This window comes from Piliocolobus tephrosceles, chromosome 20, assembly GCF_002776525.5.
Source record: "Piliocolobus tephrosceles isolate RC106 chromosome 20, ASM277652v3, whole genome shotgun sequence".
Lineage (NCBI taxonomy): Eukaryota > Metazoa > Chordata > Mammalia > Primates > Cercopithecidae > Piliocolobus > Piliocolobus tephrosceles.
In genome coordinates this window covers 20,731,338-20,743,883 of record NC_045453.1, presented here as the reverse complement: position 1 = coordinate 20,743,883, position 12,546 = coordinate 20,731,338, and positions in this window count along the sequence as shown.

Sequence of the window (12,546 nt, the reverse complement as noted above, 5' to 3'; positions counted from 1 at the left end):
AGGTAGCAGGCTTCATGACACGTCGAATCCAGCATTGTACATGTTTTAATTTCTCTCCTTCATCTGTTTTCGGCAACATTGGCTTCATCTGTGGCCTTTAACTTCGCACAATTCTGAGTTCTCATCTGTGGCAATAAAATGTCTCCTGGATGTCTAGAATGCAGATCTTCACACCACAAAAACTAGGGGAAGGAGAAGGGTCTCTTATTGTATCTACTGCATAAGTCTTGAAATTTTTACCATTTCAATAGCCTTAATTGAGTTTTGTGTTTATCCCTAAACCAATTATCAAAGCAAAATAATAGAATACGCTGAGTGGTTTAAGCTAAACTGTCATATAGAGCTTAGTGTGGTAGAAGTCCCACTCAAAAAATGTGCCTAAGAATATAGGAAGTTTACATTTCCCAAAAGAAAATCAGATAATAAGCAACGGGAGAAAGAATAGATGGATGCTATGGAGTAAATCATGTAGATTAATTTTGAATGTCAACATCAAAAATATTAACTCGTCCTGGCTTAATTATTTTAAATAATCTATTGGTTCAGGTAAACAATAAGTCCAGAAATTTGGACATCAGGAGCAGCTTGATCAAGTTCCCTCTCCAATTTATCTTTTATCCTCTGTATTGGGCCCTTCTCCTCATCCTCAGCCTGGCTTTCCAAAATGACCCAGCGGTTCTGGGATTCGGATAACCGTGTCTTTCACATTTAGAAGGAGATTTCCAAAGAAAATGTGAGTTTTTCACTGATTGGGCCACCTTGTGGGAGAGTATTACATGTTGATTGGATTAAACCTGGTTTCACTGAATGAATCATTGGTTCATTAAAGTAAGATTACTCTAGTTTTCTTAGACCAATCAGGGTATACTGCTGTAGTTGGGGGTGGGGTCAGTTCCCCTCTGAGACATGGGCTACCTGGAAGACAGGTGAATATCCACAGAGAGTATTACAAGGAAGGGGCATGGGTGATTAGATACAGGGTAGGCACATAACACACACCGAAAAACTGCCAAAACTACCAAATGTAGCTACCACATCTTTCCAAAGCAGATAATAAATCTTGTTCATTTTGAAATTCCAGAATGTTCTGTGTATGGCACTTAGTAGGCACTCCATTAATTTTTGATGACTGAATTAATCACTTAAAACAACCAGGCTCTAAGGAATAAAATTCTAATCACAGTTAAAAATAGGATTCACAGTTCTAAGACTAATTCCAGTTGTAGGCACTATCACTGAGAGACATACTTTGCTCTAGCTGTGTCTATGAAGAATTGTCAAAATATTTCGAAATTAGGTAATAATTTGATATCTATTAAGATTCTATCTTCAAAAGTCTTTTTTTAGTGAATACAGAGCATTGAGGACAAAGCAAACCAATGTAAAAACATTTCTTTTATGTCATCTTATCTTGGCTTCCAGGCTAGGGGCTATCATAAATTGACACTTGTCACAAAACTCAAAACATGGACAGTTCTTAGGAAGGAAGATGATGGTCGTTTATAACACTGTGCCCAATAGGTGATTCTGATATCAAAGGCCATAGAATTCCAAGGAGGGTAAAAACTCTTCAGAATTATTGGTCAAGGTAAGATTTGAACAGAGTACTGAGGATCATCAGTAAGATCATCCTTAAAGTCAGGGCTGGTGTCAGGTGTTAGATGAGATGAGGTGTTGGTCCAAAGCAAAGGCTTAGAATCCAGAAAAGGCAAGGCATGTGGTACCCAAGACCACTCACAGGACTGATGACTGACTGAGGATTCACAACCCTCAGCGTGCTGTTATCCTCTTGACTATGATGTATTGCAGAAAAAATCAAAATCAACAAAGAAAAATGGTGCATGGGTGAAGTCTGGGAGAAGTCAGGCCCAAGCTTCCAAGGGTCTCTCCCACTGAAGTCACACAAGATGTGCTAAATTCCCCCAGCAGTGAGGTGTGGCAACGCCTGGAAAGTGTTGTCCACCAGGGAAGATGATTAGAGACTTGGTGCCTGGGATTTTTACTGGGGGCTAGTTATGGGGCAGCCTTGGCCAAGGATGTACCAAAATTCCAGACTCCCAGAAGAAAAATGTGTTCACCAGGAACCATGCTGTTTTGTGTAAATAGTTTAGGCACAGAGAGATGTCTCAAATGTCACATGCTGCCTTGACATCTTTGAGCTTCACAGAAACCCAAAAGCCTGACCATGAGTTCTCCCGCCCTCACCAGATATGTCGCCCACCCAAAAGGAAAGAGTCTCTACCCAGCCAGTTCCCCTACCAGCTACACCAGCTGTACCGCATCTGGTCCTCAACCTCATGGATGCACCTCCCTGTCAATCCACAGAATTATTGAAACAAGCCAATTGCATCCTCCTGCAGGGACCACGGGCACCTCAACCTCTTGTTGCTACAAAGCCTACCACTCACAGGCCTGGCTGGTTTTATTTCCTCCCCAGCACAACGCTGTGTGGTCCTGCACAGCGTGCGATGTCCTCCTCCCCCAGGGTGTTAGTAGACGTGACGGATGAGCTGCTGCCAAGGTCATCTGCCCAGTGTTGGGCACCGTGTGTTCAGTCATCTCATATGCTTTGGGATGGGACATCCCTCACTAACCAGTGGGATACATAAGAGGTAATTAAAACAAGCACTGTGGTTGCCACTTGGATGCAGGGTGTTCCTAGGAGCCCACGTCATCACATGGCGGGGGGAGGTAATAGATGGGAGGACTCATCTCTTTATTTCAGGACAAAGGCCAGGGGTTGAGGGTCGTGGTGATCAAAGTTCTTTTGTGTCCACAGCACAGAGTGGTAGGAGGAGTCATAAAAAGTCTTTGTTTTATGTTTGACTATTGGGGGGAGGGAGGCACCATGATGGGGCGACAGCCTCCCCCGCTGTCTCTTGTCCCACCCCGGGAATGTCGTGTCTGTGGAGCCCCAGCAGGTGGTCCTGCCCAGCCCTGCTGGTGAATCTAGCCATGTCATTGTCAAATTGCCCTTCCCTTTGATCCGCTTTAGTTGCCTTCAGCTACAGACTCTTGGTTCTAAAGATTTACTCTGAAGACAATGGGGTGTCTCTTGTTAAATTTTTATTCAAAAGACACTGCGTTTCATGCAAGGAGTTTAGTCCTGGGGCTGCAACAAGGTGTAGGATGAACACAGAGCATGTTGCTCTCCTGGGTGACTCCAGGAAGTAAACACTCTGTTCCTCATCAGGCCAGGCGTGGTCTTGCCTCGGGGTCTTTGTGCAGCTGTGCCTTTTGCCTGGAGCACCTTTCACTCTCTTATAAGCTTGGCTTGCTCCCTCCCTTCCTTCAGGTCTGCGCTTGGCTGTCACATCCTCAGAGTGGCTTTCCCCAAACACCTTTAACAGAAGAACCTCCCAGCTACTCTACTTAGCTTTCCCCTAAAGAGCTCATGGTCACCGGATAGAGTATATGTCATTCCTGATCTCTGTTCTTCCACGAATCTTGAAGAACAGGAAATTCATTTCTTCACTGCTGTATTCCCGGCACTTGCCACATCACGGAAGCTCAGCAAACATAGGCTGAAGAAAGGATGAGGCCACGATGTCTGAGCCAGAGCCCCCTGTTTTCAGAGATAGGAATGGGTGCTTAAAAGCAATCCTCCAGGGAAGTGGAGCTTGGAGCAAAGAGAAGGGACTGAGATTCGAGAGATCCGAATGCGGCTCGTGCTCCTGCCTTGGGCCAAGAATTGGGTAAATTGTTGTTACCCTCTGTGATGGTTGAGTGTCAACTTGATTGGATTGAAGGATGAAAAGTATTGTTCCTGAGTGCATCCATGAAGGTGTTGCCAAAGGAGATTAACATTTGAGTCAGTAAACTAGGAGAGGTAGACCCACCCTCAGTCTCGGTGGGCACCATCGAATCAGCTGCCAGCTCGGCTAGAATAAAACCAGGCGGAGGAATGTGGAAGGACTAGACTGGCTGAGTCTTCTGGCCCCATTTTTCTCCTGTGCTGGATGCTTCCTGCCCTCGAACATCGAACTCCAAGTTCTTCAGCTTTGGGACTCTTGGATCTTCTACCACGGACCGAAGGCTGCACTGTCAGCTTCCCTACTTCTGAGGTTTGGGGACTGGGACTGGCTTCCTTGCTCCTCAGGTTGCAGATGGCCTATTGTGGGACCTTACCTTGTGATCGTGTGAGTCAATACTCCTTAATAAACTCCCTTTTGTATATACATCCATCCTATTGGTTCCGTCCCTCTAGAGAACCCTGACTCATACAGATTGTGGTACCAGGAGTGATTCTAGAGGAACAGAATATTAAGGATGGATTTCTTTTGTTGATTTGGGGGTTTCTGGAGTTGGCTGCTGAATATGATTAGACCCAAAAATGCTAAGGACTCTACTTCTAATAGTATGGAGAACACTGATAGTCCTTGCCAAATAAATGCATTTGATACTCCTGATTCACTGCTCATGAGAGGCAAGACATTTAATGACTCTATACCTAATATCTTTGACCCTCCATGGAGAACAATGGAATATAATGAAGTTGGTTGGTTGCTCCTAAGTTCACTGGATAAAGTGATGAAAGAAGAAGAGCCTCATTTTCTTTATCTGAAAACAGAAACGAGGTTGACCAGCAAGTGGCTGAGCCAATGAACCCAGGCAAGATGTGACAGACCTGTGCCTCTGGGAGCTAGTGATCATCGCCTTGTCCCTGCCTCCTCCTCGACAGCCCCTGATTTAATGCAAAGATAGAGACAGGGGAGCATCTGAGTCTGTTCAGGTAGCAGCAAGACTTCTTCCCACCCACAGCAACTCCAGCTAGCCTCGGAGAAGGCTACACAGCCTTTCAGAAAAGAAGGGGCTGTGAAATCAGCTGGATTCATTCCTTTCAAAGCACTTTACCAATGTGCACATACAGCCCCTCCATTCTCTCAGGAAGATCAAAAAACAGCCCAGATAAGCTGAGATGGATGAGTCTCACTAGAACAGTGCACAATACCTAAGGTGATCAATACGGTGTTTGTAGAATAAGCAAGTGAATTAATAAATAAGCGTGTGAATGAATGAAACCATTTTTTGAAAATGACTTCCATTGAGTTCCACAGAGCAGAATTTGAAAACTCAGTGATTTGTCAGTTGTTGCCAACCCATCTCCGTGGTTCACAATAAGTACTAATTCTCACATGCACCGATTCACGGGTGGCTCATGGCTCTGCGATCCAGGCGGGGTGTGCTGGGTAGGGAGCAGGCTGTGGATTGGGCTCAGATCTGCTCCACACATATGTGCACTGGACCCAGTATAAAGGGACAGTAGCTCTTGTTGTAAAGAGAGCACACACTCATCACAGCAGATTCCCAGGAGCAAGAGCGAGCCAAGCTGCACATTTAATCCCTTTGCTCTCATCACTTCTGCTGACTTCCAAATGGCTAAAGCAAGTCACATGGCCAAACATCAGCAGGGTGGGAAGTGTTCTCCACCTGTAGTGTGAAGGGGAGGGAGTGAATATTTGCTTAATGATAATCTAAACTGTCACACAAAACCTGGCCCTAGAGAGTGGCTCGACCAGCTTTAATGTTGTGATGGGTCATGATCTAAGAGGATCTGAGATTGCTATTGCTTTAAAATTAATTAATAAATGAAAATAAATGCCAGAATCCAACATACCCTGAGGGATGAGTCACAGTGACAGCTAGTGCAGGCGCACCCCACAGCCATCTGCCAGGAACTTCAAGTCTCAGAGGCACCAAGCATGTTGGGCAATTGACCTTGGGGGTTCTGGCCAACTCAGGGATGGGAGATTTGAGATCGTCACTTGCCTTCTGCAGGTGGATCCAGCACATGCTTTAGTAATTCCAAATTCAACTTTAAACTGCAGCTGCTGTCATCACCTGGGGACCCTTATCTTTTTAAATGTTATTGTAGATCAGTTGCCCGCTGCTGCAACAAAGAATTCTCAACGGGTTGCCTGGAATTTCTAACTCAGTGCTCAAAAAAACCTGGTGGATAAATCAGATGGGCTTTTGTTCAAGGGTGGTTGGTGCTAGATCAAGCAGACAATCATGGGGTCTTGGCTTCCTGGAGGCAGCCCCCATGGCACCCATGAGCTCAAGGGAGCACATTTGCTTCCCCTGCAAATGGGGGCAGTGTTGGTGTGGCCAGGCAGTAGTAGGGATGGAAGGTGCTGGACAAACACCATGCTGTATCGCGTTCACCTGTATCATCTGGCATTTGTGAAAAGGCATTTGCCAGCTTTCTTTCATGCTTGTTTGGTTCCCAACCATGTCCTTACCACTGTACAGTGAAGGGAACAGGGTGGTTGGTCAGGCATTAGATCAGCCATCATCTCATAATCAAAAAATCAAAAAATAATAGATGGCATGGATGTGGTGAAAAGGGAGCAATTCTACACTGCTAGTGGAATGTAAACTAGTGCAACCACTATGGAAAACTGCGGGGGAGATTCCCTAAAGAACTAAAAGTAGAACTACCATTTAATCCAGCAATCCCACTACCTGGTATCTATCCAAAGGGAAAGATGTCATTATACAAAAAAGATACTTGCTCACACATGTTTACAGCAGCACAGTTCACAATTGCAAAACTGTGGAACCAACCCAAATGCCTGTCAATCAATAAGTGGATAAAGAAACTGTGATATACTGTGAGATATATATATATAGTGTGTGTGTATACATATATTTATGTGTATATATGTATATATACCACTCAGCCATATAAAGGAATGAATTAATGGCATTTACAGCAACCTGGATGGGACTGCAGACTATTATTCTAAGTGAAGTAACTCAGGAATGGAAAACCAAACATTGTATGTTCTCACTCATAAGTGGAAGCTAAGCTACAAGAATGCAAAGGCATAAGAATGACACAATGGACTTTGGGGACTCAGGGAAAAAGAGTGGGAAGGGAGTGAGGGATCAAAGACTATATATTGTGTTCAGTGTATACTGCCAGGGAGACAGGTGCACCAACAAATCACCACCAAAGAACTTACTCATAGATCAGCCATCATCACATTGGAGTACTCACACCTCACCATCACCACATTGGAGTACTCACACCTCGCCATCATCACATTGGAGTACTCACACCTCTGGCCATACATGACAATTTTTTTTTTTTTTTGAGATGGAGTCTTGCTCTGTTGCCCAGGCTGGAGTGCAGTGGCGCAATCTCGGCTCACGGGAAGCTCTGCCCCCTGGGTTCATGCCATTCTCCTGCCTCAGTCTTCTGAGTAGCTGGGACTACAGGCGCCCACCACCACGCCTGGCTAATTTTTTGTATTTTTAGTAGAGACGGAGTTTCACCGTGTTAACCAGGATGGTCTCTATCTCCTGACCTCGTGATCCGCCCGCCTCGGCCTCCCAAAGTGCTGGGATTACAGGCGTGAGCCACCGCGCCCGGCCTACATGACAAATTTTTAAGGGTTCACAGGCATAGACAGTTTTAAGATCATCAATTTCCAGACCCTCTACCCACATGTATCCTATTTTTCACTTCCTCCTTCACAAATACCCTCTTTCATTATATTAAAAGTGGGAGTTGAACAATGAGAACACATGGACACAGAGGGGAACATCACACATGGAGCCTGTCGGGGGGTTGGGGGTAGGGGAGGGAGAGCATTAGGAGAAATACCACATGTAGATGATGGGTTGATGGGTGCAGCAAACAACCATGGCACGTGTATACCTATGCAACAAACCTGCATGTTCTGCACATGTACCCCAGAACTTAAAGTATAATTTTAAAAAAATGGATTTATCAGTCAGGATACTAACACAAAACAGAAAGCACACTCGAATTGGGTAATTTGAGGAAAGTTTAATATAGGAAATGTTTATAAAGGTGTGGGTGAAGTACAGAAAGCCACAAAGGATAGTGCAGCTCTCTGGGGATAGTGGGGCCCTGTGCAGAGTTAGAGAAGAAAGAGGTTTCTAGAATCTGGAGACAGGAGAGGCTGTGTAGAATGTGAAGGAGCTGTGACCTTCCTGAGAGAGATGCAGCCACCCTGGGTCACCCCACAGTTGGAGCCCAACTTTATTCTTCCCTGCCCTGACCTCCAGCCACTGTCAGGGACCATAACCTGGAGGCAGCAGGGAAGGGAGCCCATGGCTGTGATCCATGCAGCCAGCCTCCCAGGACAGAAGGAGGATGGGGAAAGGTGGATGATGGAGGACGTCCTCAAACAGAAGCCATCACCCAGCCTGCATCTTACAAAGGCTCCTTCCCCCGCTGGGAAAAGTCCTTCAGGGCACCAGGCAAAGACACATTTTGAAATATTAGCAGGCCGGGCGCAGTGGCTCAAGCCTGTAATCCCAGCACTTTGGGAGGCCTAGACGGGTGGATCACGAGGTCAGGAGACCGAGACCATCTTGGCTAACATGGTGAAACCCCGTCTCTACTAAAAAATACAAAAAAAAGCTAGCGGGGCGAGGTGGCGGGCACCTGTAGTCCCAGCTACTCGGGAGGCTGAGGCATGAGAATGGCGTAAACCCAGGAGGCGGAGCTTGCAGTGAGCTGAGATCCGGCCACTGCACTCCAGCCTGGGAGACAGAGCGAGACTCTGTCTCAAAAAAAAAAAAAAAAAAAAGGACACATTAGCCTGGACATTGAGAACACAAACCCCTCTGACAACTGGGTATCCCATCTGGGTATATAACTGGAACCACATCCCTTTACAGTCAGATTGTTTTCAACTCTTCACTTTCACTGAAACTGAAGAGGAACCTAATAGGGATGTCAGCCCATAGATTATCGAAAATATTTTTATGATAAATCATTGTGTGATTTTTGGCACATAACCTGGAAGGAGTCCAAACAAGTGCATGGTTTCCAACCGAAGGCCCCCCTTTCCCATCTGCCTGTTTATGTGAACAAATGCTCAGTGCTTACGCCAATAAAACCAAAACGGTGTGAATAAAATTGATGATGAAACTGCCTCCTTAAAATAACAAGTAATATTCATGAATATACATTAATGGCAAAAAAATCCCACCTCTCATACTAAGAGAAGAATAGCCAAAGAATTTTACTTTTTTTCAGATTAATAATTCTTTATCCAGTGCTCTGCCATACTTATGCTGCTTTGATCAATTGTGCTATCTGAACAACTGGAATGATCATCCATAATGATAAGTTTTTTAAAAAAAACTTACTTTAAAATGTAAAGACTTATAGTCAGAGACATTTTTTAAATTTAAATTTAAATGTATGAGCATATTTTTGTTGCAGTCAGTGGTATGTGATAGAGTAATCAATAAAAAAAACTTCCAAGAATAAAACTATGATACATTATGATCAAATTCTTCTAGGGGAGTACAAGTTCAAGGGGAAAAAAGAACAATGCAAAGTTCCTAACCATGTGAAGCTCCTGTGTGCACTTTTTAAAAAATCATTTATGATAGGTATCAAATCACATCGGTATTGAGCCTCAGTTGGACATACTTTAAGTTATATTACAGTTTTCTCTTAAAATATCCAGTTTTTACAACATGCTGGAAATTTCACCCTTTTATTTATTTATTTTACCCAAGTAAATATCTTAAAATATATAATACATATGTAATTTATAAATATATAATTACATCCAAATATAAATTTAAACTTATAAAAAATGTAGTTGCTAATGGCTGGGCGTGGTGGCTCACACCTGTAATCCCAGCACTTTAGGAGGCCGAGGCAGGCAGATCATAAGGTCAGGAGATTGAGACCACCCTGGCTAACATGGTGAAACCCCGTCTCTACTAAAAATACAAAAAAATTAGCTGGGCGTGGTGGCGGGTGCCTGTAGTCTCAGCTGTTCGGGAGGCTGAGGCAGGAAAATGGTGTGAACCTGGGAGGCAGAGCTTGCAGTGAGCCAAGATCACGCCACTGCACTCCAGCCTGGGCGACAGAGCAAGACTCCGTCTCAAAAAAAAAAAAAAAAAAAATTTAGTTGGTAGCTTAGGAATGCTGGAGTATAGACATGATTTTTCAAGTTGAAAGAGATGCTAGGAGATGTGTCTGCAGAAGTCAACAGGGTCAGATCTGTTTTTTGAAGGGCCTTGTTTGCCCATTTCTTGCTGGGAAAACAAGGAATGAAATAAGATAAAAGTCACAGAGGATGTCAAAGGATGTCTACTTCAAGTGCTCAGTGACAAGGTACTAATGTGCTGTCGGAGAAGGAAAAGATTGCTGTGGACCAAGGTGATCACAATGGGAGGCGAAGGGGCACTGAGGTTAACCCAGGACTTGGAGGAGCATTGAATCGATCTAGTCTTGGAGAAAAAGTTGCCAGGGAAGTGGAGAAAAATAGAAGTGACTTAAGGATCCTGGAGTCCTCTCACTGGCAAGCAGATCAGCTGGTTGACACTCAGTTACTCTCAACTGTGATAACAGTAGTAATATTACTAGTCGATATTTATTGAACACTGTTTTTAGGCATTGGCCTGAGACATCTGGATATACAGATATAGGCTCTGGGATTCTAGCACCCATCCTTGGCCGCTATTCCACGCTACTTCTCTTGTGTTTCCTGGGCTGTTGTTGATGAAGTCTCTTTCTTTCTTTCTCTTTCTTTCTTTCTTTCTTTCTTTCTTTCTTTCTTTCTTTCTTTCTTTCTTTCTTTCTTTCTTTCTTTCTTTCCTTCCTTCCTTCCTTTCTTTTTTTCTCTCTCTCTCCCTCTCTCTTTCCCTCTCTCTTTCTTTCTTCCTCTCTTTCTTTTCTCTTTCCTTCCTTCCTTCCTTCCTTCCTTTCTTCCCTCCCTCTCTCTCTCTCTCCCTTTCTTTCTTTCTTTCTTTCTGCAGAGTCCCACTCTATCACCCAGGCTGGAGTGCACTGGTGCATCTTTGCTCACTGCAACCTCTGCCTCCTGGGTTCAAGCAGTTCTCCTGTCTCAGCCTCCAGAGTAGCTGGGATTATAGGTGCCACAAAATACAAATTTTGTATTTTTAGTAGAGACAGGGTTTTACCATGTTGGCCAGGCTGGTCTCAAACTCCTGGCTTCAAGTGATCTGCCTGCCTCGGCCTCCCAAAGTGCTGGGATTCCAGGCATGAGCCACCCTGCCCAGCCCCTTTTTTATTTCTTTTAGCAAATAATTGTTGCAGGTTGACATGGGCCAGGCAATTGGATATATTTATTCATCTTAACTGTTGGCAAGTTCTCATCTGCATTGATTTCCTTGCAAAAGCCTCATTCTTGGCATGGTTTGATTCTTCCTTCTTGCTTGGGAAAGAGTGGCGACTCCCTTCTCCCAGCCTTGGAAGGGAGCCATGGTCTCTCTGCTCCCGCGTCCAACCCGTCCTGGCTAGTTCTTTGAGTGTCCACTGTAGAGGGGACAAAATTCCACTTTCAACCTCTTAGGGCTCCAGCTGGGCTCTAGAATGAAATCGACATGAAATAGATTAAGAGGAGAAAAGCAGACAAATTTATTTAGTACAAGTTTTATGTAGCATGGGAGCCGTCTTAAGAAAATGAAGACCCAAAGAAGCAGAGAGAGTCAGTCCCTCAATTACTGAATTGGACAGAGAATAGTACGTTGTGAAAAAGCAGCTCACTCGTGTGGGGAGGCTGAAAAGATAAGAGTTGTTTTAACAAGGTCTGTACAGAATTATTTCGGTTAGGACTCCCCATCGAAGAATGTTTCTTTTCTCCTGGCACAAAGAGGGCATCTTTCACATGGGAATTTTTATCTCCCGTCTTCAGGAAGAAAATGTGAGATCAGAACGCCCTTCTTGCATCTGCTGTTTTTCAAGCACCTTTTGCTCAGAGCAATCCTCAAGTTGAAGTAGCATATTTGGGGTGGCACACTCTCTCACCCTTCACCGCCTTTCTCAAAACCCTGAAACCTCTTCCAGTCTGCACCACACCCTCCTGCTCAAAGTTTATAAAGTTTTGCACAGGACTTCTAATCATATTGGACACAGGAGCTACCTATTACACTTCTGAATCTCCCCAAGATTTCTAGCTCAGAAACGCCCTCTGAGATGAGATTTGAGATCTTGCTCAGTTATGAGTTCCCCCTGAAATGGTCAGTACGTTAAACAAGATAAAGTGTCCTTCTGTCTTAGGTAAAGAAGGACAGTCTAAGGCTAATACAGCAGCCCCCATGCCGTCGAGGAGCCAGGCTCCTTCTAGCCTGTCACTCTACCATGATCAGCAAAAGGTTTTTCACCCATAGCTCAAGGTGCCGGCTCCAGATCAGATGCCTGCGTCTGCATTCCAGCTGGCAGACGGACCGAGGGAATGTTCTCACTCCTTAAGATACCTCTCAGAATCTGGACACAACAAATAGGTTTATATTCCCCCAACTAGAACTTCATAGCCACATCTACCAGCAAGCCTGAATGGAAAATGGAGTTTTTATTCTATATGGCCATATGCCAAGTAAAATATCTAATAAAAAAAGAAAGAAAACAGATGGCGAGGAGGAGCCACCACAGTCTGCCATAGCATCTCAACACATCCTCTCTCCACCTTGACTTGACCCATCTCTCCAGCCCAGTCCCATCCTCTGGTTCTATTTCCCCCTGAGACTTGGAGATCAGCGCACAGAGTCTCCCTGTCTGTGAGCAGCCCTCCTCCCCATCCC